Source organism: Aethalodelphis obliquidens, unplaced genomic scaffold (assembly GCF_003676395.1).
Source record: "Aethalodelphis obliquidens isolate GAN/ISIS:26980383/991018 unplaced genomic scaffold, ASM367639v1 scaffold50, whole genome shotgun sequence".
Taxonomy (NCBI): Eukaryota; Metazoa; Chordata; class Mammalia; order Artiodactyla; family Delphinidae; genus Aethalodelphis; species Aethalodelphis obliquidens.
In genome coordinates, this window is record NW_020837994.1 from 4,429,980 (window position 1) to 4,453,515 (window position 23,536).

The window sequence follows — 23,536 nt, forward strand, 5'->3', positions numbered from 1 at the left end:
ACCGAAAAAAAAAAAAAAAAAAAAAAAAAAGAACCATCTGAGAGATGAGAGCTTTTATCCACAGGCTTCCATCCTTATTTGAATGATGATTGCCCCCAGGGCTGTTGACTCCCAAGGACCTTGTGACTTTGCTTGCAGGGCTACAGGTATCAGAGAAGGTCCTAAGGCAGAATAAGGAAAGATGTAAAGTGTATACTTGAGGTGACACACTAGCACCATGAGGAGAGTTGGAACTGTTTTCCAAAATTTCAGCTGAAATTAGATGTGGGTTAAAGGAATGTGACAAGTACCAGAGATATCTGCCACAGACTAAGTGGGTTTCTTTTATAGTTTCACATTATAAAACCAGCTTTAGTAGATAACACCAAACCTATGTTCCAAAATAATTGAACCAATTTACACTTCCACCAGCAATGAGAGTTCCAGCTGTTCCACATGCTCACCAGTACTTGGCATTATCAATCTTTATTATTTTAATCATTTGGTGGGTATGTAGTGATATCATATTATGTTTATCTGCATTCCTCTGATTACTAATCAGGTTGAAACCTGTTCATAAGTTTGTTGGTCATTTGTATATCCTATTTTGTGAAGTGTCTGTTCAGATCTTTTGCTCAAGTTTTTAGTATCAACTTTATTGGAGTATAAATTACATGTGATAAAAATACACCTATTTTAAGTGTTTAGCTTGATGATTTATGACAAATGTTTATTCCTTGTAACCACTACCATACCCATTCTGACCCAGAAAGTTCCCTTGTGCCCCTTTACTGTCAGTCCCCTACCCCTGCCCCACCCTGGCAACCAATGACCTGCTATCACTGTAACTTAATTTTGCCTATTCTAGAATTTCATGAAAATGGAACCGTATGTACTTCTTTGTGTCTAGTTTCTTTCACTCAGCATAATGTTTTTGAGATCATCCATGTTGTTCATGTGTCAGTCGGTACTTCCTTTTTATTGCTGAGTAGTATTCCATTGTATGGATACACTACCACTAGTTTATCCATTTAACTGTTGATGGGCATTTCAAGTTTTTGGCTATTATGAATAAAGCTACTATGATCATTCATGTACAAGTCTTTATGTGGATATATATTTTCATTTCTTTTGGATATGAAATGAATGGGTTGTAGCATGAATGCATATTTAACTCTATAAGAATTGCTAAATTGTCTTCCAAAATAGTTATACCACTCAGTGTCCTTTTCACATGTCCCCATCTTTCTTTGAGCACTTCCTTGCTTTTTGGCCCAAGACGTTCCAGGCTCTTCTTGCACTTTCTTTGACCCAGTCCTCAAATAAGTCATGTCTCCAAAGAGTTCTTATTCCTTTCATTGAAGAACAGTATTTACAAGCCAAGATCTATGCACTAGCTGAGTTCATTACTGGGGAGAGTCACTGTTCCCAGGTGCTCTCGGTATATATAAGACTCCAAGCAGACTCACTCTCACTCTCCTTCTGGCCTTTGAAAAGCATGGCACCAGGAATTCTATAGCCACAAGGAAATGAATTCTGCCAACAACTTGAGGGAGCTTGGAAGCCTCTGATGATAATGCAAACTGTCAACACCATGTTTGTAGCCTTCTGAGACCCCGAGGAAAGGACCTGCCTAAGTCGTCCACAGACTTCTGACCCACAGAAACTAAGATGATAAATATGCGTTGTTTTAAGCCACAAAGTTTGTGGTAATTTACTGAGCAATAGAAAATTAATACAGGAGGGGTAGGAAAGAAAGCTCCACCAGTTAAAGGCACTCATGAAAGTTTGGGAAGGCAGAAGTGAGGCAGAGGTCATCTTCTTGCTGCCTTGGCTACTGCTGCTGGAAAGAACAGTTATGGAGACTTTGGGTTTTTCTGTAACAGTATCTCAGTGGCTACTCACTAACTTTGTGCTTATCTCGAGGTAGTTGTTGTCGCAGCAGCAGCAGCATCCTGACCCCTCAGTTGTATATTCTTGAAAATCAGTAGTTCCATTGGTGGGCTTCTGATCCCCTTGCTCCCTAATTGTACAAAAGGTGGCAGTTCCACTGGCAAGTCAGTTTGGCAGTGTTGTTCTGAGAGTTATTCCTGAAGGTCCAGCCTGTAACTTACTCCTCCTAAATTTGCAACAACTTTAAAAGTACCTCATTTTTCTTTAAACCGTTTTCTACTAACAATAGCTTGGGCGCTTTTTGTTTCCTGCATCTAAAGCTTACTGATATACCCATCTTTGCTTGAGCTAGTTTAAAAGGCTTCCTGTTCCCTGTAGCCAAGTGATCCCAATCTAAGATACCAATGAGGCCACTAAAATTGATGGTTGCAACAAGCAGGGGAGGGGAACTGAGGAGTTCAGTGAGGCAGGGCTAGGGCTAATTCATTCAACCAACACATCTCATCCCCTGCTCTTTGTTGGGGCCTGGAAATAAAGAGATGGATTATGAATACCCTTGCCCTCAAAGAGCACAAAATCTAGTGGGGAGACAAACACATATATGAATAAGTCATAGTACAACATGTTATGACTTGTAAAGGAATTAGTTAAATGTAGTGAGAGCCCAGAGAAGACAACAATAATTCTGCCTCCCCAGGGGTACTGAGATGGCCTTTGAGCTGGGTCTCATAGGATGAGTGAGTCTAAAAAGAAGGAAGAGAAAAAAGACCCACTACCCATAAGCCTTGCTGAACCCAGAGTAAGTCAGTCACTTTCAATTCATCATTCCATTTAAACTTCACAACATCCCCATATATAGGTATTATTATCTCTTTTTAATAAATAAGCTGGGCCCCAAAGAGGTTAATAATTTGACAGTGTCACACAACTGAATATAATAGGAAACAGTCCATAGGATCTACTGTAGAAAATGGATAAAAATACAGCATAAAATATTTATTTCAGGGTATGAAATCATTTGAAGAATCATTGGGAATGCTAAAGATAAAGACTCCAGGCTGAGCTTTCAGGAGTGACTCCCAAGTCCTACTGGTGGGAGCCACCAACGGAGCTGTTGCCCTCCCACAGAAGCCTCTCTTAAGGCTGCTGGCTCCAGAACCATGCCATCTCCTGCAGTTCATACCAGCACAAATGGTTACCTTGTGTCCTGCCTCTCTCCCCACTTAACTCAGTTCCAAACTCAAGTTGCTAGGATACATCTTATTTGTGAATCCTAGTTGGAAACAAGTCTAGGAAATGTGATTTGGTTTTCCAGCCTCCAGTACAGGAAGACATACCAGAAGGCAGCTGCATGGGATGTTGAATAAATCAATCCATAATTTCTGCCACATTTAGTTTGATAGGCTTAAGAATATTGATTCAAAAACACAGTAAAATGGGGACTTCCCTGGTCGTCCAGTGGTTGAGACTTCGCACTCCCAGTGCAGGCGGCCTGGGTTCGATCCCTGGTCAGGGAACTAGATCCCACATGCCGCAACTAAGAGCCCACATGCCGCAACTAAAGATCCCGTGTGCCACAACTAAGACCCGGTGCAACCAAATAAATATATATATATATATATTTTTTTAAAACACTAAAATGATTAATAATGCCAATCATGTGGACACTCTTATATACTACCGGTGGAAGTGTAAACTGACATACACTTATTGGAAGTTACTTTGAAAGCATCTAATAATATTTAAAGCATGTATCTACTATGGCCCAGCAACAGCACTTTTAGGATTCTATCCTACCAAGGGAAAAAAAAATAGGAGAAATACATGAAGTTTAAGAATGCTTACTGCAGTACTGTGACTACATAAATCTGGAAACAACCTAATATCCATCAATAGGTGACTAATTAATCGAATGATACATCCATACAGCAGAATACTATACAGGCATTAAACAGAATTAAATGCATCTGTATGTACTGCCCTAAAAAGATGTCCTTTATTGTTGTTGAGTGCAAAAAAACAAGCTGTAAGAAATTTGTATAATATAATCTCATTTTTTGTTTTTTAAAATGAAGGTAAATGATATATCAGTATAAGTATAGGAAAAATTGCTAGTAGTGCTTACTCTTGGGAATTGGAAAGGGGACGGTAGGGGGACTGGACTTCTACACACTTTATATAATTTTTTAAAGCTGAGGATTATAGGTAAGATTTGCTTTTCTTGGTTTAATTTTCAGTATTTTTCTTATATATATATGTGGGGTGTGTGTTGTGTGTCTTTGAAACTTTTTTCAAAGGATAATCTAATACATTTTAAAATTTTTTAATTGAAGTATAGTTGACATAATATTATGTTAGTTTCAGGTATACTACATAGTGATCTGACAATCAAATACATTACAAAATGATCACCATGACAAGGCCAGTAACCACCTGTCACCATACAAATTATTACAGTATTATTGACTATATTCCCTATGCTGTATATTACATCCCAATGAGCTATTTATTTAATAACTGGAAGTTTGTATCTCTTAATCCTCTATCACTTATTTCGCCCCACTTCCCCACTTCTGACAACCACCAGTTTGCTCTCTGTATCTGTAAGTCTGTTCCTGTTTTGTTTTTTTGTTTGTTTTGTGTTTTGAGATTCCACATATAAGTGCAATTATACAGTATTTGTCTTCCTCTGTCTGACTTATTTTGCTTAATTTAATACCCTCTAGGTCCATTCATGTTGTTGCAAATGGCAAGATTCCATTCTTTTTTATGGTTGAGTAATATTTCATTGTGTATATATACCACATCTTCTTTATCCATTCAGCTATCAATGGACATTTAGGCTACTTCCTAGAAATAAAAATAAAATCTGAAAGGTGTGGTTCTCCAGATGGTTCTCCTGATTCTCCAGGTAGGTAGAAAGATCCATGCTGAGACCCAAATCTGCAGGGTCAGTAAGAGTTAATCTAGCTTGACTCTGCCCTGCTGGGTAGAGGAACAAGTCGGGGGTGATATGCATTTGGGAATTGAGTGAACATCTGCAAGTCCGTGGAGGGGAAGGTGTGCCCAGGTCCTTATGTCTCCATAGAGATGAGTCTGCCATGAGGGCCTAGGCATGGTAATAGGCCCTAGGGTTATGAAGATAAGTAATATAATCCTTGTTCTCAAAATGTTTACTGCCCAAAGAACAATAATACCAATGAAAATTTATATCTGAAATCATAATTTTTACATAGATCTGTATAGCCCTTAACAATTTACAAAACACTTTTCTTCTCCCTTGATTCTCTCAACAGCCCTGTGAAGGAGCCATGGCAAGAGTCATGTCCCCATTTCACAGATGAGGAAACCGAGGCCCAGAAGAGAAAGTGACTCATTCAAAGTGCATATACCAACTGCATTTTACCAACTGCTTTTATAACCATTAATTAGTTCATTAGGGACAAAGCCAGGCCTAAGAGAAGGGCATGGGGAGAGTGGTACTGGGCTCCAGTACTGTGTGTAGTGTGTTCCTGTGATGCAGCCCATTCAGCTGCTTGATCCAAGAATTCCATCCAACTCAACAACATGTACGGGGCCCGTTATGCTCTGTTCCAAAGGACAAGGTTATTCAGCCATCAGTATGAGAACAAAAGGATCTCTACCTTGCTCTGTCCTCTGACTGTTAGTCCTATAGTCCTGTGTTATTTTGCATTTTCTGACTTTGCACTAGTGTTCACATTGTTGTATTCAAGTGTTTTGTTTTGCTTCTCACTAGAATATTAATCCCCATAATGGTAAGCATGCTTAATTATTTGGTGTCTTCTAAGACTGTGTCTCTCTCTTTTGTTACTTTTTTCAGCTGCCACCTTCAGTAAAACTACAATTTATACATGTAATGGAAACAAGTTTTATAAAACAGTACTTATCCTTAATCTGAGCAATGTACCCTGATATTTTGTATTGTATTCTATCGAATTTCACTTTTTACTAGTCTCTTAAATATAATCCAGGGTTGGATTCCGGAACAGAAAAAACATTAGTGAAAAACAGGTGCAAGCCAAGTAAAATCTATAGTTTAGTTAATAATATTGTACCAATGTTAATCTCTCAGTTTTGGTAAATGTGCCATGGTTATGTAAGATGTCAACATTTTAGGGGAAGCTGGGTGAAAATATGTAGAAACTTTCTGAAGTATCTTTGCAACTTATCTGTAGATCTGAAGTTACTCCAAAAGAAAAAGTTTATTAAAAAAAAATACCAAATGTGTGGGGTAGGAGGTGGTGAAACAGGTGAAGGGGGTCAAAAGGTACAAACTTCCAGTTATAGAATAAATTAAGTCGTGAGGTATAATATACAGCCTGATGACTGTGGTTAATAACACTGTATTGTATATTTGAAAGTTGATGAGAGAGTAAATCTTAGAAGTCCTCAATACAAGAAAAAAAATGTATAACTACATATGGGGATGGATGTTAACTAGACTTATCGTGGTGATCATTTCACAACATATACAAATACTACAACATATACAAACACATTTCACACCATATACAAATATCATTATACATGTATCATTTCACAGCATATACAAATACATTGTGTTGTATACCTGAAACTAATATAATGTTATATGTCAATTATACCATAATAATAAATGAATAAATAACTTACATAACATGAAAAATAAAAAGTTCTAGCTTGACAATTTAAACCGATTTCATGACCCACTAATAGGTTGCAATTCACACTTTGAATGTTGTAGGTGTTTGCTATCATTTTATTTATTTATTTACTCTCTTTTTTTTAAGATAGATTTTATTCATTTTATTTATTTATTTTTGGCTGCGTTGGGTCTTCGTTGCTGCACGTGGGCTTTCTCTAGTTGCAGCAAGTGGGAGCTACTCTTCATTGTGGTGTGTGGGCTTATTGCAGTGGCTTCTCTTGTTGTGGAGCATGGGTTCCAGGCGGGCGGGCTCAGTAGTTGTGGCTCACGGGCTCTAGAGCACAGGCTCAGTAGTTGTGGGGCCCGGGCTTAGTTGCTCTGTGGCATGTGGGATCTTACAGGACCAGGGCTCGAACCTGTGTCCCCTGCATTGGCAGGCAGATTCTTAACAACTGCACCACCAGGGAAGCCCTTGCTATCATTTTAAATAATGCTGGTGGGAATAGTTGTGGTGATCTATGAAAGCCCATGATCATTCTTTCTCTGACTCTCATCTCTCCCACAGCTGACCTCTCTCCCAGTCCTTGGCCTTGTCTACCTTGTCTTATGCTCATTTTTGTCTATATGGCCTATCTTTGAAGGGGTCTCCTTGCCTGACTCATCTGTGGGCCTTCAAAGGGATACATGATATATATTTGTTAAATAAATGTCTAAAGGAATAGCTGTGTTTCAACACCCTTGCTTGGGAATTTTTCTGCCTCTTCAATTTGTAGGAAATTTTTGTGTATACATAGAAATCTAGTATAAAATCTTTTCTGAAAGCTTTATGTGAAACAAAGATCTCCAAACCTGGCAGAAAGCCTTTTCTGACAAACAACTTCATGACCATCTTTGGGACTTCCTTATTTTTTTTTTTTAAATTGGGGCATAGTTGTTTTGCAGTGGTGTATTACTTTCTGCTGTACAGTGAAGTGAATCAGTTATATGTATATATATATCCACTCTTTTTTGGATTTCCTTCCCATTTAGGTCACCACAGAGCATTGAGTAGAGTTCCCTGTGTTATACAGGAGGTTCTCATTAGTTATCTATTTTATACATATTAGTGTATGTATGTCAATCCTAATCTCTCAATTCATCTCACCTCCTCGTTCCTCCCTTGGTGTCCATATGTTTGTTCTCTACGTCTGTGTCTCTGTTTCTACCTTGCAAACAGGTTCATCTGTACCACTTTTCTATGTTCCACATATGGAACTTTCAATAACAAAGGAAGAACAGCTCCTCTGAAAAAGGTTTTAAAGTTTTTTAAACTTTTATTATTATTTTATTTCACAAGTGACACGCATTCACTACTGGAAAAAAAATAATAAAAATGGATGAAGGGCTTCCATGGTGGCACAGTGGTTGAGAGCCCGCCTGCCAATGCAGGGGACGTGGGTTTGAGCCCTGGTCTGGGAAGATTCCACATGCCACGGAGCAGCTGGGCCCGTGCGCCACAGCTGCTGAGCCTGCGCTCTAGAGCCTGCGAGCTACAACTACTGAGCCCACGTGCCACAACTACGGAAGCCCGCGTGCCTAGAGCCCGTGCTCTGCAACAAGAGAAGCCACCGCAATGAGAAGCCCGCGCACCACAACGAAGAGTAGCCCCCGCTTGCTGCAACTAGAGAAAGCCCGCGAGCAGCAATGAAGACCCAGTGCAGCCAAAAATAAATAAATAAAATAAATAAATTTATTTTTTTAAAAAATAGATGAAAATTAAAACTGAAATTCTATAAGGTCACCTATAATCCCACCATAAATAGCTATTATTAACATTTTAGTGTATAACCCCTTTTATATCATATACATGTAAACACATATACTTTTTTTTTTTTTTTTTTTGCGGTAAGTGGGCCTCTCACTGTTGTGGCCTCTCCCGTTGCGGAGCACAGGCTCCGGACGCACAGGCTCAGCAGCCATGGCTCACGGGCCTAGCCGCTCCGCGGCATGTGGGATCTTCCCGGACCGAGGCACGAACCCGTGTCCCCTGCATCAGCAGGCGGACTCTCAACCACTGCGCCACCAGGGAAGCCCAAACACACATACTTTTAAAATAAATGGTGATACTATTCATACAATTTTAGAGGTATCTTTGCTCAGGCTGTTCCCTCATCCCGGAATGCATTTCCTCCTTTCTGTTCTTCATCTGAATACTTCCTGCTCATCTTTCTAGAGTCAACACATGCTAACACCTCTGGGAAGACTTTTCTCGCCCTCTCTTCTTTCTTCTACCCTAGATGGATTAGGTACTACCTCTTAGGTTTTCCAATGAATCTTTAGTTCTTTCTTTTTTTTTTCTTTTTAATTAATTAGTTTATTTTTGTCTGTGTTGGGTCTTCATTGTGCACAGGCCTTCTCTAGTTGCAGTGAGCGGGGGCTACTCTTGGTTGCCATGCGCAGGCTTCTCATTGTTGTGGCTTCTCTTGCTGCGGAGCATGGGCTCTGGTCTCGTGAGCTTCAGTAGTTGTGGCACGCGGGCTCAGTAGTTGTGGCTTGTGGGCTCTAGAACGCAGGCTCAATAGTTGTGGCGCACGGGCTTAGTTGCTCCATGGCATGTGGGATCTTCCCGGACCAAGGCTCGAACTCATGTCCCCTGCATTGGCAAGCGGATTCTTAACCACTGCACCAGCAGGGAAGTCCCTTTAGTTATTTCTTTATTACATTTTGTATCTTAATTCATTGTTTACACGTCTGCCTGTCCCAAGAGTCAGGGAGCTCCTCAATGGCAAGGATAATGGCCAGAGTAGGTTTTGTTGAATGGTGTGTGGATGGATGAAGGGATGGGAAAATGGGCGGCCAAATGAATGATGCACGGAGAGAGACACATGCATGACTTTTCATCTGCTAAGGAGAGCATCCTTACCTTTTTGGCCCTTTAGCCTCAGTCTCAGCTACGTTGCCATGGAAGAGTCATTGGTAGAGGGAATATGGATGATGCCATCATCTTATTACTGGGGCTATAAAGACAACTCGAGTGCTTGTCACCTCCACAAGGAAATCTTCCAAATCCCATCAAAGTTTTGTGCGAAGTCCCGGACTCTGGCCCTTCATTCACTGGAGAGGCAGCAGACCTGCTCAGCCATCCTGAAAACTAAGCATCAGGAGACCCAACTTTCAGTCTCAATTATGTGATAAACTTGCTATGCATGGCCTTGGACATGCTGCTCCCCTGCCACAGGCCTCAGTTTTCTCACTTTACAATAAGAGGAGTAGACTGAGTGGTCTCTAATTCTCCTTTCAGCACTCACTTTCTATGGTCTTATAATTTACTCACTGTTGATCTCACTCAGAGAAGAGACAGGATAGAGAGCATTGCCCACCTTACCTAAACTGTGCTCACTGCCACTATCTCACCAGATTCCCTTGGGCAAATCTCTACTTCCCAGGGCCCCAGTTTCCTCATCTGGAATGGGAAGATTGAGCCAGATTTTACACACTGAATTTATGCCCAGGGTGACTATAAATGCAACTTATGCAAGTCCCCTAATACAAAGAGAATATTCCATTTAAAGATGAACATTCAGAGTCTCTGAAAATATAGTAAGATTGCATTAGTTGATGTTCTCTGCTAAATGTATTCTCAGAGGCCACCATGTTGAGCTGAAATAAATGTTTTAGCTTTTACAAAAATCACTCTGATTTTGGGCAAAGCAGTTCCCAAACTCATTGCAGAGTCAGATCACACTGATTTTCAGAGCTTGCAAAAGATAAGAAAATGGCTAACATCAATACTGCAACTGCTACTAAATTCTCAGTTGCTTCAGAACTTTTCACCTTTTATTCATAAAATGACAAAATTTAGAGTCATCTAAAGGTTGGAGTTCACTATCAATATTATTATAATATCAAGCTTAGACCTACTTTTCCATTAGAAAATACCATAGTTATTACATTAATTATAATAGAAATTATTAGCCATCAATATGAAATTTCAGTAATGAGCAAAAATTTGGGGAGGCATTTTTCCCCATATAGTAAAGGGTTAATATATACATATAAAGAACAGGAAAAAGAAAGGAAGAAAATGCATAAAACTCTTAACAACATATGAAAAGTTGCTCAATATCATTAGCCATGGATATTAGCCATCCATCATTAGCCATCATTTAACTTGCATGGAAATGCAAGTTAAAACCATGATAAAATACCACTATATACTTTTTAGAATGTAAAATATTAAAAAGGCTTACCAAACCATGTGTTGGCGAGAATTTAGAAGAGTGGTGATGTATACTAGGTTAGAAAACAGTTTCTTAAAAAACAGTTTGGAAGTGTCTTAAAAAGTTAAAGTATACCTACCAAATGATGTAATAATTCTAATCTTAGATACTTACTAAAGAGAAAACATATGAAAGCTATATCCATAGAAGTTCTCTTACATGAATATTCATAGTAGTTTTATTTGTAATAGCCAAACACTGGAGATAAACTTTTGGTGGTGATGGGTATCTTGGTTGGAGCAATGGCTCCACGTGTGTATATGTATATCAAAACTTATGAAATTGTACCAATGTTCATCAACAAGTGAATGGATAAACAAATTGAGGTATATTCATACAATGGAATATTACCCAGCAATAAAAAAGAATGAACAAGTTATGAATCTCAACAAATTATGCTGAGTGAAAGAAGCCACATAAAAAAAGAATATATAGCATATGATTCCATTGCTAAAATATTCTAGAAAATGTGAACAAATCTATAGTGACAGAAAGGAGATCAGTTGTTGTCTGGGTTTGGGAGAAAGAGTGGGAGGGAGATCACAAAGGGCACCAAAAACTCTGGGGGTGACGGATATGTTTATGATCCTGATTGTGACAATGGCTTATTAAAACTAAACTAGGGCTTCCCTGGTGGTACAGTGGTTAAGAATCTGCCTGCCAATGCAGGGGACACGGGTTCGAGCCCTGGTCTGGGAAGATCCCACATGCCGCGGAGCAACTAAGCCTGTGCACAGCTACTGTGCTCTAGAACCCGCGAGCCACAACTACTGAAGCCCACGCACCTAGAGCCCGTGCTCCACAAGAGAAGCCACCGCAATGAGAAGCCCACACACCACAGTGAAGAGTAGTCCCACTCACCACAACTAGAGAAAGCCTGTGTGCAGCAAGGAAGGTCCAACGCAGCCAAAAATAAAATAAATTAAAAAAAACAAGAAAAACCTAAAGTTTATTTTATTATTAACCCTAGTTTAAAAACAAAAGACAAAGGGAATAAGACTCAACCATTCTCAGTGATTATTTGTGAGGAAAATACAATAAGGTATTTTACATGTTTTTGTGGAGGGCCTGCTCTATGGGGAAACTCACACATTGACTTATGAACCAGGAGTATTCATCAAACCAGCCAGAAGTGGGAATGTTAATTTATGTGAGCTGATATGGTCCTGAGTTCATACTGCTCCCTAAAACATTGAGTTGATATGTGCTGCCACCACACACACACACACACACACATCACTGAACTTTCTGGCATTTGGGGCTTTTACAGACAGAACAGACACATCCTCGTTGATGTATCTTGCCCTCTTGACTTTTTCTTGCACTCGCCTTGCAAATCCACTACCTGCATCAGCCAGCACTTCCATTCTCTGCTTCTACACCTGGCTCTGAGAGTGACTGGAAGGTCTTTGAATGCACATGTGTAAGATAAGTGAGTCTGACCATAAGTGAGTGAAAGAACTTTGTTCACTTGGAAAAACTAGTTGTAATCACTTCATAAAAGTGAAAACCTGTGAACACAGATTCTTATGGCAAAGATGAATGTATGTAACTCAGTTCAGTTGGGGACCCTCCTCTGCTGAAAGGTTGAGATGAAATTGGCTTAAACTCCTCTTCTCTCCAACTCCCTATCCTGTGAAAATCCAAAGCCCTCTTCAAGATTTCAGTTTCTTCCCAGTGATCTTCTGTTATCATAACCACCTGGCCTCTAGGCTCCTGGCTCCACACCTCTTCCACTGTTCTGCAGTGCATGGATCCAGACTCCATCCTATTCTGTTTCAACCCCAACTATTCTGACGTCATCTGTTGTGCTGCAATTTCAATTCTGACACTAAGCAACCAGAGTTATTGTCAGACTCCACAGCTGTAAGGGCACAGTCTCCAACAAGACTGCCCCCACTCCAGACACCAGGAGCAAGTAGGGGCCCAGGCCACCCATACTCCCAACCAACTGGCTACAAATCCAGAGGGTTCCTCCAACCCCGCTCAGGTTCTATAATTCAGCAGAATGACACAAAACTGAGGATAGCACTATACTTACAATTAGAGTTTTAAGGGATACAAATCAGACCAGCCAAATGAAGAGACACATAGGGCAAGGTCTGGAAGGTCCTGAACACAGAGCTTCTGTGCCCTCTCCCCATGGGACGAGGGCACCTCACCTTCCCAACATGAGTTCACCAACAAGGAACCTCCACTGAGCTTTGCTGTCCAAAGGTTTATTGGAGTTTCATTGATTAAATCATGGACCATGCACTTGAACTCAATCCTTCTTCCCTTCCTGGAGGTTGGGCTGGCTCAAAGTCCCAACCTTCTAATCAGTGGTTGGTCTTTCTGGTGACCAGTCTCAATCTTGAAGCTATGCAGGGTCCCACCATGAGTGCCCTCATTAGCATAAACTCAGGAGTGATCCAAGGGACTCATGAATAATAAAGACACTTTAGTCACTCAGGAAATTCCAAGGGTTCTAGAAGCTCCATGCCAGGAACTCTGCAAATTATTTTTGGAACTTCTAAATGACTTGAGCAGGGCTGACCCCAGCCTATTCCAGTGATCCAAACAAGTGACGAAACCCAGATAATCCGTACATTCCATCTCCCCGGCCAGACTGCTATTCAGGGATAGGCTTGAGAGAACTCTTGGTGAGTGAAGGACTCTTACCCCTGGGGTCACTGAGCTGGTAGAAAGGTCAGCCTAGCATTGCTAGTGCCCACCTTTGCCAGCACAAGTGAAGAGTCTGCTTGAGAGTGAATCAAGACAAAGGAAAACAAAATCAAGAGATGGAGAGAAAACGCAGATATGGATGACAAAGTTTGACTTCCTGAATCCAACCATGTCTAACTAGATATCTGGGTTTTCCCTTAAGCCACATTGAGTTAAATTTCTGTCATTTGCAATTGCAAGAGTGTTGACCAATACCTTCTTTCTTCCCCCTCCTTTTCACAAGCAATAAACCATGTTCCTCTCTTTGTTTCATGCAAAACAGCTTCCCCTTGTCTGAGCTGGGCATCTGCTGACATCTGTGTCTGCAGGGCATTTCAAAGAGTTTTCATAAAGACAGTTTCCTTCATGTGAGATACATTGGTGTCATCCATTTTTTTCACTCTGTAACAAAAATATTTATACAATCAAGACTGTACTGTATGTATAGTTTCTTATCTGCTTTTTTCAATTTTCAGTCAACAAATATTTATATAAAAACTGTATACTAGTCATATATTAAGCAACTAACACTCTATGTTGAGAATTTTCCCACATCATTAAAAAGATTTTGTAAATGTAATTTATTATTAACCAGCACAGAATATACAAGCACATAGACAGGTTTCTTTTTTAAGCTTTTCATTTTTTTAGAGCAGTTTTAGGTTCACAGCAAAATTGAGGGAAAAGTACAGAGATTTCCCATATACCCCCTATTCCCTTATAGACAGTTTTTAAACTGAACGTTTATTGTAGAAAATTTAGCTTGTTTCCAAGTTTTATGAATAATGATAGGCACATAACACCATTTAAATCTCTCATCATTTCCTTAGAATAGATTCCCAGAAGTAGAATTTCCATAAGAACTTCATTTTTTACCTCCCAAAAATGCAGAAAAAATTGACTAATCTCTGTTGTAGTAAAGTGTCTATCCCCTCTGACCCCACCTTGCCTGGAGAGATCTGGCCTAAAATACCTTCAGGTAGTACAAGAATCACATTCCTTGAGAGCTTCCTGTTTCCTCTGAGTGCCCCTCCTCATCTGTCCTTAAAGGGCTGGGGACTGACCAGGCAGCAGGCAGCCTGTCAACCTGGCAGACCTCTGGAGGCATAGTACATACAACTGCTTTAGGAATTGCTGAAAAAAATGGCATTCAGGGCAAGCCTGAAAGGGAGCTAGATGCCAAGACAAGAAAGTCAGCACTAACCATGACCCCATTTCCATTCTTAAGTCTCTTTTTCCCTACTTTATTTTCCTTAAGAAACATATGTGATTTATAATGGAAATTTTTAATTTATTGGTAAAAACAACAACAAAATGAGTTTCTCAAATTCAGTGTGGGACTGGAGATAATCTTCTGGTTCCTGGAAAAGCAGTTGTGAGCTATCTAGCTTGGCAATGCTTCCTACAAATCACTGGCTGACTCAAAAAAATACATATGCACTTTAGTCACACGAAGGACAGGGTGATTCCCTCTGGGACCACCACAAAGGGGAATTGATGACTGTCTTCCAGACCTGAAAGAGGGTTCCAAATTGCAGTGTGTGAAAATAAGGGGTGGGTCTAAGAACTGTCAGTGGGAGCCTCCAAAACAAAGATTTTTGACTCATTGCAAGAACCTTCTAAGAGGCAGAGTAGCCCAAAGATAAAACCAGCTGCTCCAGGAGGTGATGACCTCCCCATCCTGTGAAGTGCTAAAGCACAGACTGGAGGCCAATTGTCCTGGGTGGTGTGGCAGGGATCCAACTGCAAGGCAGGACAGTGGTTTTCAATCTTTTTGGTCTCTGGACTCCTTTACACTCTTAAGAATTACTGAGGATCCAAGGAACATTGTTTATATAGGTTCTACCTATCAACATTTACCATATTAGAAATTAAAATCGAGAAAAATTTAAATACTTACTAATTTATTTTAAAATAACATTAGTCATTCCTTTCTACATTAACATAAAGAAAAGGTTTTACAGAAAATAACTATATTTACTCAAACAAAAAAAATCTAGCAAGAAGAGTAGCATTTTTTTAAAAATCTTTTTACTATCTAGATCAATGGAACACAACTGGATGATTATATCTGCTTCTACATTTAATCTGTTGCAATATGTTCTTCAAGGTTGGTTGCAATGTGGAATCTGAAACCATATCAAGGAACTGTGACAGAGATCATAGAGCCTTGTGCTCAAAGAGATCACAACTGAACAATAATAAGGGAAAACACTTATTGAGTGCTTACCATTATCCAGGTTATATGTCAAGTATTCTACACACATTACTTCAAACAACTTTATAAAAGAAATTTACCTATTTTTACAGATGAAGAAACGAAAACACAGAGAAGCTGTATACCTTACACCAGGTCACACAGCCTGGTGAAGCCAGGATTTAGAGCAATTTAGCCTAACTGTTCTAATCTTGGCTCTAAATCCTGGCTTATTTTACCTAGCACAATGTTTTCGAGGTTCATCCATGATGTACTTCATTCCTTCTTAAGGTGGAATAACATCCCATTGTATGTATATACCACATTTTGCTTATCCATTTATCTGTTGTTGGATGCTTCTTAGTATGTTTTAAATAAACAATTACTATGTTCTGTAATAGAGGCAAGCACAGGTTCTAAGAGGGAGAGACAGAGGAGGAGCCACCAATCCAGCTTGGGCTGAGGCAGCCAGGGGCTGGTGCCTGAGCAGAGACTTGAAGGATTGGTGGGAGACATCCAGGAAAAAGACAGGAAAGGGAGGAACCAAGGGACGTGTAAGAAAGAGAACCATAGCCAGCCCCATAGGGCTGAGTCAGGTTTGTATGGAGGAAGGGCAAGAAGTAAGGCTAGAGAGGCAACAACATTGACATTACAGAGTATTTAAGACAGGCTGGGTGCTGTGCAAAGCCTCTTAGATGTTTTAACTTATTTAAACATTACAGCACCGTCTAAAAGAAAACCAGCCTTCTTGAGTATATACTGAGGACCAGGCACTGTTCTTAGTGCCTTGTGTGCAATAATAAATTTAATCCCCATAACAACTCGACCTCAGTACTATTATCATTCCCATTTCATAGATGGGGAAGTAAGGCATGGGAAGGATAAAACAATTTTGCCCAAGTTTATGCTGGTAAGCAGGGATGTGAACCCAGGTTTCAGCAGCTATGCTTCTATCCTGACAGCTGAGAATATGAGAACAAGGTAAGGAATTTAGACTTTTACTGGACAGGTTTAGGCAGAAAGCAACTTGTCCTGATTTGCATTTTATAATCATTCTAGCGGCTGTATGGAGAGTGATAGGCAGGAAGAAGACTGGAGGCAGAGAGACCAGTTAGTAAGTCAAATGGGAAAGAATGAGAATGGGGCAGGGCAGTGCAAATACAGACAAGTGGAGGGTTCTGAGAGATATTCAGGACATGTAATAGTCAGCCGATGGTGATTTGTTGAAGCGGGGTCAGGGATGATTCCGAGTTTCTGAGAGGATGACAGTGCAATCACAGAGATGGAAGATGCATGGGAAAAACAAGTTTGAGGTTAGGGAGAATCAAGGGGTGAAGATAATGAGATCATTTGGGACATCTGAGTCTTGGTAGGCCCAGGGAGAGCGATCTGGGCACATAAGCTCCATGAAGGCAAAGATCTCTGTTTTGTTGACTGACATGGCCTAGTGCCAAGAACAGTACTTGGCATAAGACACCCAGTAAAGACAACCCAGTATGTAGTAGTTCAATGAATGAGTATGGGTACAGAGGAGAAAAGAGCGTGACCTGGAGGTTAGGAAATTGTGTCAGGAGTTGGAGCTACAGAGATTGTCAATAGTACCTAAAGTGAGGAGAGTTATAAGGACAGAACTCTGGGGACACAATGCTTATAAGACAGGCAGAGAAAAGCCAACCGAACCTTAGAGAGACTGAGTGGCCACAGAGAGGGAGAAACTAGGAGAAGGGAGGTTGTCAAAGGCATCTCAAATTTTTAAGGTAAAAGAGACTTTGAAGTGCTTCCCAGTTTATACAACATACTTTCTCAGATTCTTCTTTTACTTTTTGGTATAACATACTTTTTACTAAATTTTTTATTGAAGTAAAAATTACTTTTATGATAAAGTGCAATCATCTTAAGTGTATATTGCGATGAATCTTTGCGTCTTTATGCATCTGTGTAACCCCTATCTGGATCACAATAGAGAAACACTCCAGCAACTCAAATGTTTCCTTCACACCCCTTCTCAGTCACCACTCTCCTCCCCACTGGACATAAGCATTCTTCTGGCTTCTATAATCTTCCATCAGTTCTTGAACTTGTATCAGTTCTTAAATTTCATATAGATGAAATAATACAGTATGTATTATTTTGTGTCTGGCTTCTTCCACTCAATATAATAGCTGCGAAATTCACGTAATGTTTTGAGCATCAGTAGTTTGTTCTCAGGTATTTTCAAAAATGTAATTCTCATTGAGGATAATAACATCTACCTGTAAAGGAATTAAATGGGATCATGCCTAGTAGCCACCCTATAAAATGAATATTTATTGATTACCTAGCTTTGGTTCAATATCAAAACAATTTAATGCTCATAGAGGAATCATTATTTCCTCTTTGCAGAATTTGGTGATATTTTGGAGGGAAGGGAAGAATGAAAACTGGTAAGCCAGTTTTCTGGGGGGGTTGGGGGGAGTCCTTGACTTGGAGAATCTATAATAAATAGACATTCTTCCAAAGAAAACAGACAGATGGCCAACAGGCACATGAAACGATGTACAACATCACTAATTATCAGGGAAATGCAAATCAAAACCACAACTGTTATAATGGCTATTATCAAAAAGACAAGAAATAACAAGTGGTAGAAAGGATATGGAGAAAAGAGAACACTTGTGCACTGTTGGTGGGAATGTAAACTGGTGCAGCCACTATGGAGATTCCTCAAAATATTAAAAATAGAACTACCAGGACTTCCCTGGTGGTGAAGTGGTTAAGAATCTGCCTGCCAATGCAGGGGACATGAGTTCGATCCCTGGTCCAGGAAGATCCCACATGCCACAGAGCAACTAAGCCTGTGCGCCACAGCTACTGAAGCCTGTGTGCCCTAGAGCATGTGCGCTGCAACTACTGAGCCACATGCCACAACTACTGAAGCCCACCTGCTGCAACTACTGAAGCCTCTGCACCTAGAGCCCATGCTCTGCAACAAAAGAAGCCACCGCAATGAGAAGCCCACGGACTGCAGCAAAGAGTAGCCCCCGCTCACCACAACTAGAGAAAGCCTGCACGCAGCAATGAAGACCCAGAGCACCCCCCCAAAAAAAATAGAACTACCGTATGATCCAGCAATTCCAGTTTTCCCAAGAAAATGAAATCACTAATTTGAAAAGATATATGTGCCCCCATGTTCACTGCAGCTTTATTTACAATAGCCAAGATATGGAAATAACTATGTCCAATGATGAAGTGATAAAGAAATTGTTTTATATATATGCAATATACATATTCCATATATATGGAATACTACTCAGCCATAAAAAAGAATAAAAAAGAATGACATCTTGCCATTTTTGACAAATGGATGGACCTTGAGGGTATTATGCTAAGTGAAATAAGTCAGACAGAGAAAGACAAATACTGTATGATTCCACTTATATGTGGAATCTAAAGACCAAAATGCATGAACAAATAAAACAAGACAAAACTCACTGATACAGAGAACAGACTGATGGTTAACAGAGGTGTTGGGAGTTGAGGGATGGGGAAAATGGGTGAAAGGGATAAGCAATATGGTGACAGGTGGTAACTAGACTTATTGTGGAGATCACTTTTTAGTGTATATAAATATTAAATTATAATGTGCACCTCAAACTTATATAATGTTATATACCAATTTTACCGCAATAAAAAAATTTTTAAACCATCTAAAAAACATCCCTGATTTGTAGTGTTTGCTGATTTTTGTAGTGTAATACTCCCATTGTTGCTGATATCAAGCTACCAATGGCTTAACAACTGGCCTGCAGAATTCTTGGAAATTTAACCATGAGCTCTCCAACACCGATATGAGCCAGTTCCAGCACACCACTGAGTGATTCGCAGACTCTCAAGCTCAGTCCAGCTAAGATTCTTGCTCAAGGTCTCAGACCTGGAAAGACCAGCCTTTTAAGACCAGCCTCTTCTGACCCTAATCCTCTCTGCTTTTCCCCCTATGTAAAGGATTCTTTAAAAAGGAGCTGGCATCTACTGATGGACGTGAGTCTTACTGACGGGCCTCAAAATGACTCCAAAATTCAAAATTTTATAAACTTTCATTTTCATTAGTCACCTACTAAGTGAATTATCCATTAATAAAATGTGATATTCATAAACCAAAATTGGGCGGCTACTAGAATTTATTAAAGAGTCTAAATTCAGTATTCCACTAAGAAGTCTGTCTGCCAGGCCAATCTTAACCCCGATTTGCCTCCTGCTGCACATTACCTCACCCAGATAGCTGGAATGCTCTTAATTTGGGGAATGGACTCTGTTATCAGAGTATTAAATCCTCATTGTAGTATTGTCTTCAGTTTGTTGTGATTTTCAATTGCTAATATTCTTCCTCTTTAATTTAAAATTACTGTTAGTTTAGCTCCCTCCTTTTTGTTTGTTAAGGTTGTTAAGTGTTAGAGAACATGCAGTGACACATATTTGCACCAGCAGCATTTTTGTCCTATAATTTTCTAATAACTAGACTTTAAGATATGTATACATCATGGTTCAATCATGACTCATCCATAACCTCATTGCTGAAGCTGATGTAAATATAATCTCTCTAAATTTCATTTTTGCACTCACAGTTCTGTGGTGATGTGTGCGGCTGCCTCTGAAGTGGTGCTGTTTAAACAACTTGCAACACACTCTCAATATAAATGCAATTAAATTACTGGGTTATTATTAATTTACAAGGTGTTGTTTATAATACAAAATTATATGAAAGTACATGTTCCCCCATGTGGAAATAATAAATGTAAATCCAACTATACCTATGCCTATATTCTTATATGTGGGAACAAGAGAAACAGGGAAGTTTACTGAGGTTTAGGAAAAATTTCCACATGCCATACCAGGCAGTAAGGTGATATAGTTGAAGACAGAGGCTTTGGAATCAAAATGACTTGAATACATTTTAGCCATGTGACCTAGGGCAAAACATTTCTCTTTGTCTCAGTTTCCTTGAGTTTAAATGAAGCAAATGCCACCTACCACAGAAAGATATCTTAAAGATTAAATGCATAAAAACAGGCACATAGACCAATGGAACAGAACCAAGAGCACGGAAGTAAACCCAGGCACGTTTGGTCAACTAACATTTGACGAGGGAGCCAAGAATACTCAACAGGGAAAGGATAGTCTTTTCAAATAAACGGTGCTAGGAAAACTGGATAGTCACATGTAAAAGAATGAAATTGGACCCCTATCTTTACACCATTCACAAAAATTAACTAGAAATGGATTAAAAACTTAAATGTAAGACCTTAAACCATAAAACTCCTAGAAAAAGAAAAACACACGAGGACAAAGCTAGTTGGCATTGGTCTTGGCGACAATTTTTTGGATATGACACCAAAACACACAACTGACAAAAGCAAAAACAAAGTGGGACATCAGACTAAAAAGCTTCTTCAGCAAAAGAAATGATCAACAAAATGAAAAGGCAAACAGTGGAATGGGAGAAAATATTTGCAAACCATATATCAGATAAGGGGTTAAAATTCAAAATATATAAGGAACTCATACAGCTCAACAGCAAAAAGACTAATAATTTGATTTTAAAATGGGCAGAGATCTGAACATTTTTCCAAAGAAGACACACAGATGGCCAACAGGTATATGAAATGATGCTCAACACTCTAATCATCAGGGAAATGCAAATCAAAGCCACAATGAGATATCACCTCACATGTGTTAGAACAGCTATCATCAAAAAGACAGGAAATAACAAGTGATAGAGAGGCTGTAGAGAAAAGGGAACCTTTGTGCACTGATGGTGGAAATGTAAATTGTACAGCCACTTTGGAAAACAGTATGAAGGCTCTTCAAGAAACTAAAAATAAAACTATTACATGATTCAGCACTTCTACTTCTGTTGATATGTCTGAAGGAAATGAAATCACTATCTTGAAGAGAGATCTGCACCCTAATGTTTATCACAGCATTGTTTACAATAGCCAAGACATGGAAGCAACCTAAGTGTCTATCAGTGGATGAATGGATAAAGAAAATGTGACACACACACACACACACACACATACACACATTTTTTTTTTTAATTCAACCATAAACAGATGGAAATCCTGCCATTTGCAACATGGAGGGACTTGAAGGTATTACACTAAATGAAACAAGTCAGACAGAAGGACAAATACTGCAATATCTCACTTATATGTGGAAAAGTATATGTTTGGCTTAAAGTATATGTTTTAAGCCAAACATATATATATGTTTGGCTTAAAAAAAAAAAGCCAAACTCATAGAAACAGAGAGTAGAATGGTGGTTGCCAGGGACTAGGTTGGGAAGAATGCGGTTGGTCAAAGGGTTAAAAAAAAATAAATTTTTTTTAAAAATTAAATGAGATAATCATAGGCCCCCAAAAAGTAAATGATGTTTATTATTATTTTTCTCTGTGTGGCCTCCTATCAAGTAAAATCATAGACTTCCCTTCCCTATTGCTTCTCCAAGATTTCACCAGATACACAAATATTATATTCGCAGGTTGACAATACAATCGGTCATGCAGCCGAGATATATCTTTTCTAGAAAATCTGAGTAGAATTCATTCTATTTTTAAAAACTGGTCACTCTTGTGGACTTGTTTTCTTATCCCACGTTAAGAACTTAAAGGTCCTACTCTTTTCAGCCGGAAGATGCACTATATGCTAGATATAATTGGCAGAGAGTTAACTCTCCAAAGGAGCATTTTTTAAAGAGAAAGCTGTAGCTTCAGGAAAGAAAAAAAGATGGGTGGGTACTGGTTGTAAGAGTGATGTTGCATAAGAAGAGAGTAACTCTGTTGAGCACCATAATATGGCAATTCAGACTGAGGGTCATGGAGAGTAGAGTGGTGGTTACCAGGACTTCGGGGATGGAAGTTAGGGGGAGATATTGCTCAAAGGGTATAAACTTCCAGTGATAAGATGAACAAGTTTGGGGATCTAATGCACAGCATGGTGATTACAGCTAATAATACTCTATCATATACTTGATACAGAGTGTATCTCAAATGTTCTCACCACAAAAAGAAAATGGTAACTATGTTACCAGATGAAGGTGGTAACTAATACTATGGTGGTAATCATTTTGCAATTTATAAATGTATCAAATAAACATATTTTAAACCTTAAAATTATAGAATGTTATGTGCCAATTATATCTCAATAAAGCTGGGGGGAAAGTTGTTTTTCTTTTTTAAAGAGTGAGGGTCAAGCGAGGCCTGCACTTTTCACACGTTGCCTCAGGGAACACTCACCCAATGAAGAAGCTGAGGGTAAAGGCATCACCGCCAAAGCAGGAACGAGAGTGACCTGACACCAGGAGGGAGACCCCAAAGACGCCGCAGCCACAGGAGGCCGGAGTCCTGGCTGCTGTCGCCTTCCCCGAGGGCTTCGACCGGCCCCCTCAGGTCACGCAACAGATGAGTGCCACCCGCCTCATGGACCCTGTCCTGCCTTGTGTCATCGACACAGTTGCCCTGTTGCCAGAATGAGCTGAAGTCTGAAAATTGCTCAGCGGGACCAGGCATAGCACGGGCCCCTTCTCTTGTGGTTTCACTTGCCAATGACCACTATCTTGATAACTCCATGTGACAGACAGGGTCTTGGTGCTCCGGCCTCATGTCAGGCCTGAGCCTCTGAGGTGGAAGAGCCGAGTTCAGGACATTGGTCCACTAGAGACCTCCCGGCCCCTCATAATATCAATCGGCGACAGATCTCCCAGATAATTCCGTCTCAACACTAAGACCCTGCTCCACTGAACGACCAGCTAGCTCCAATGCTGGACATCCCAGGCCAAACAACTAGCAAGACAGGAACCCAACCCCACCCATTAGCAGAGAGGCT

The 23,536-nt window shown here is 39.8% G+C and overlaps 1 long non-coding RNA gene across 3 annotated transcripts in view; it reads right to left on the reverse strand.

Moving 5' to 3' along the window:
- The window catches only part of LOC113607802 (uncharacterized), an 88,360-nt gene that overhangs the window by 1,023 nt on the left and 63,801 nt on the right, over positions 1-23,536 (reverse strand). Inside the window, exons 6-7 of one of the 3 annotated variants that reach the window (XR_003428080.1) lie at positions 13,696-13,881; positions 9,420-9,647 (exon numbers count right to left, since the gene is read on the reverse strand). This is a non-coding gene — a long non-coding RNA (uncharacterized LOC113607802). The remainder of the gene's footprint in view (positions 1-9,419; positions 9,648-13,695; positions 13,882-23,536) is intronic. The other 2 variants (XR_003428082.1, XR_003428081.1) reach the window with 2 other exon arrangements.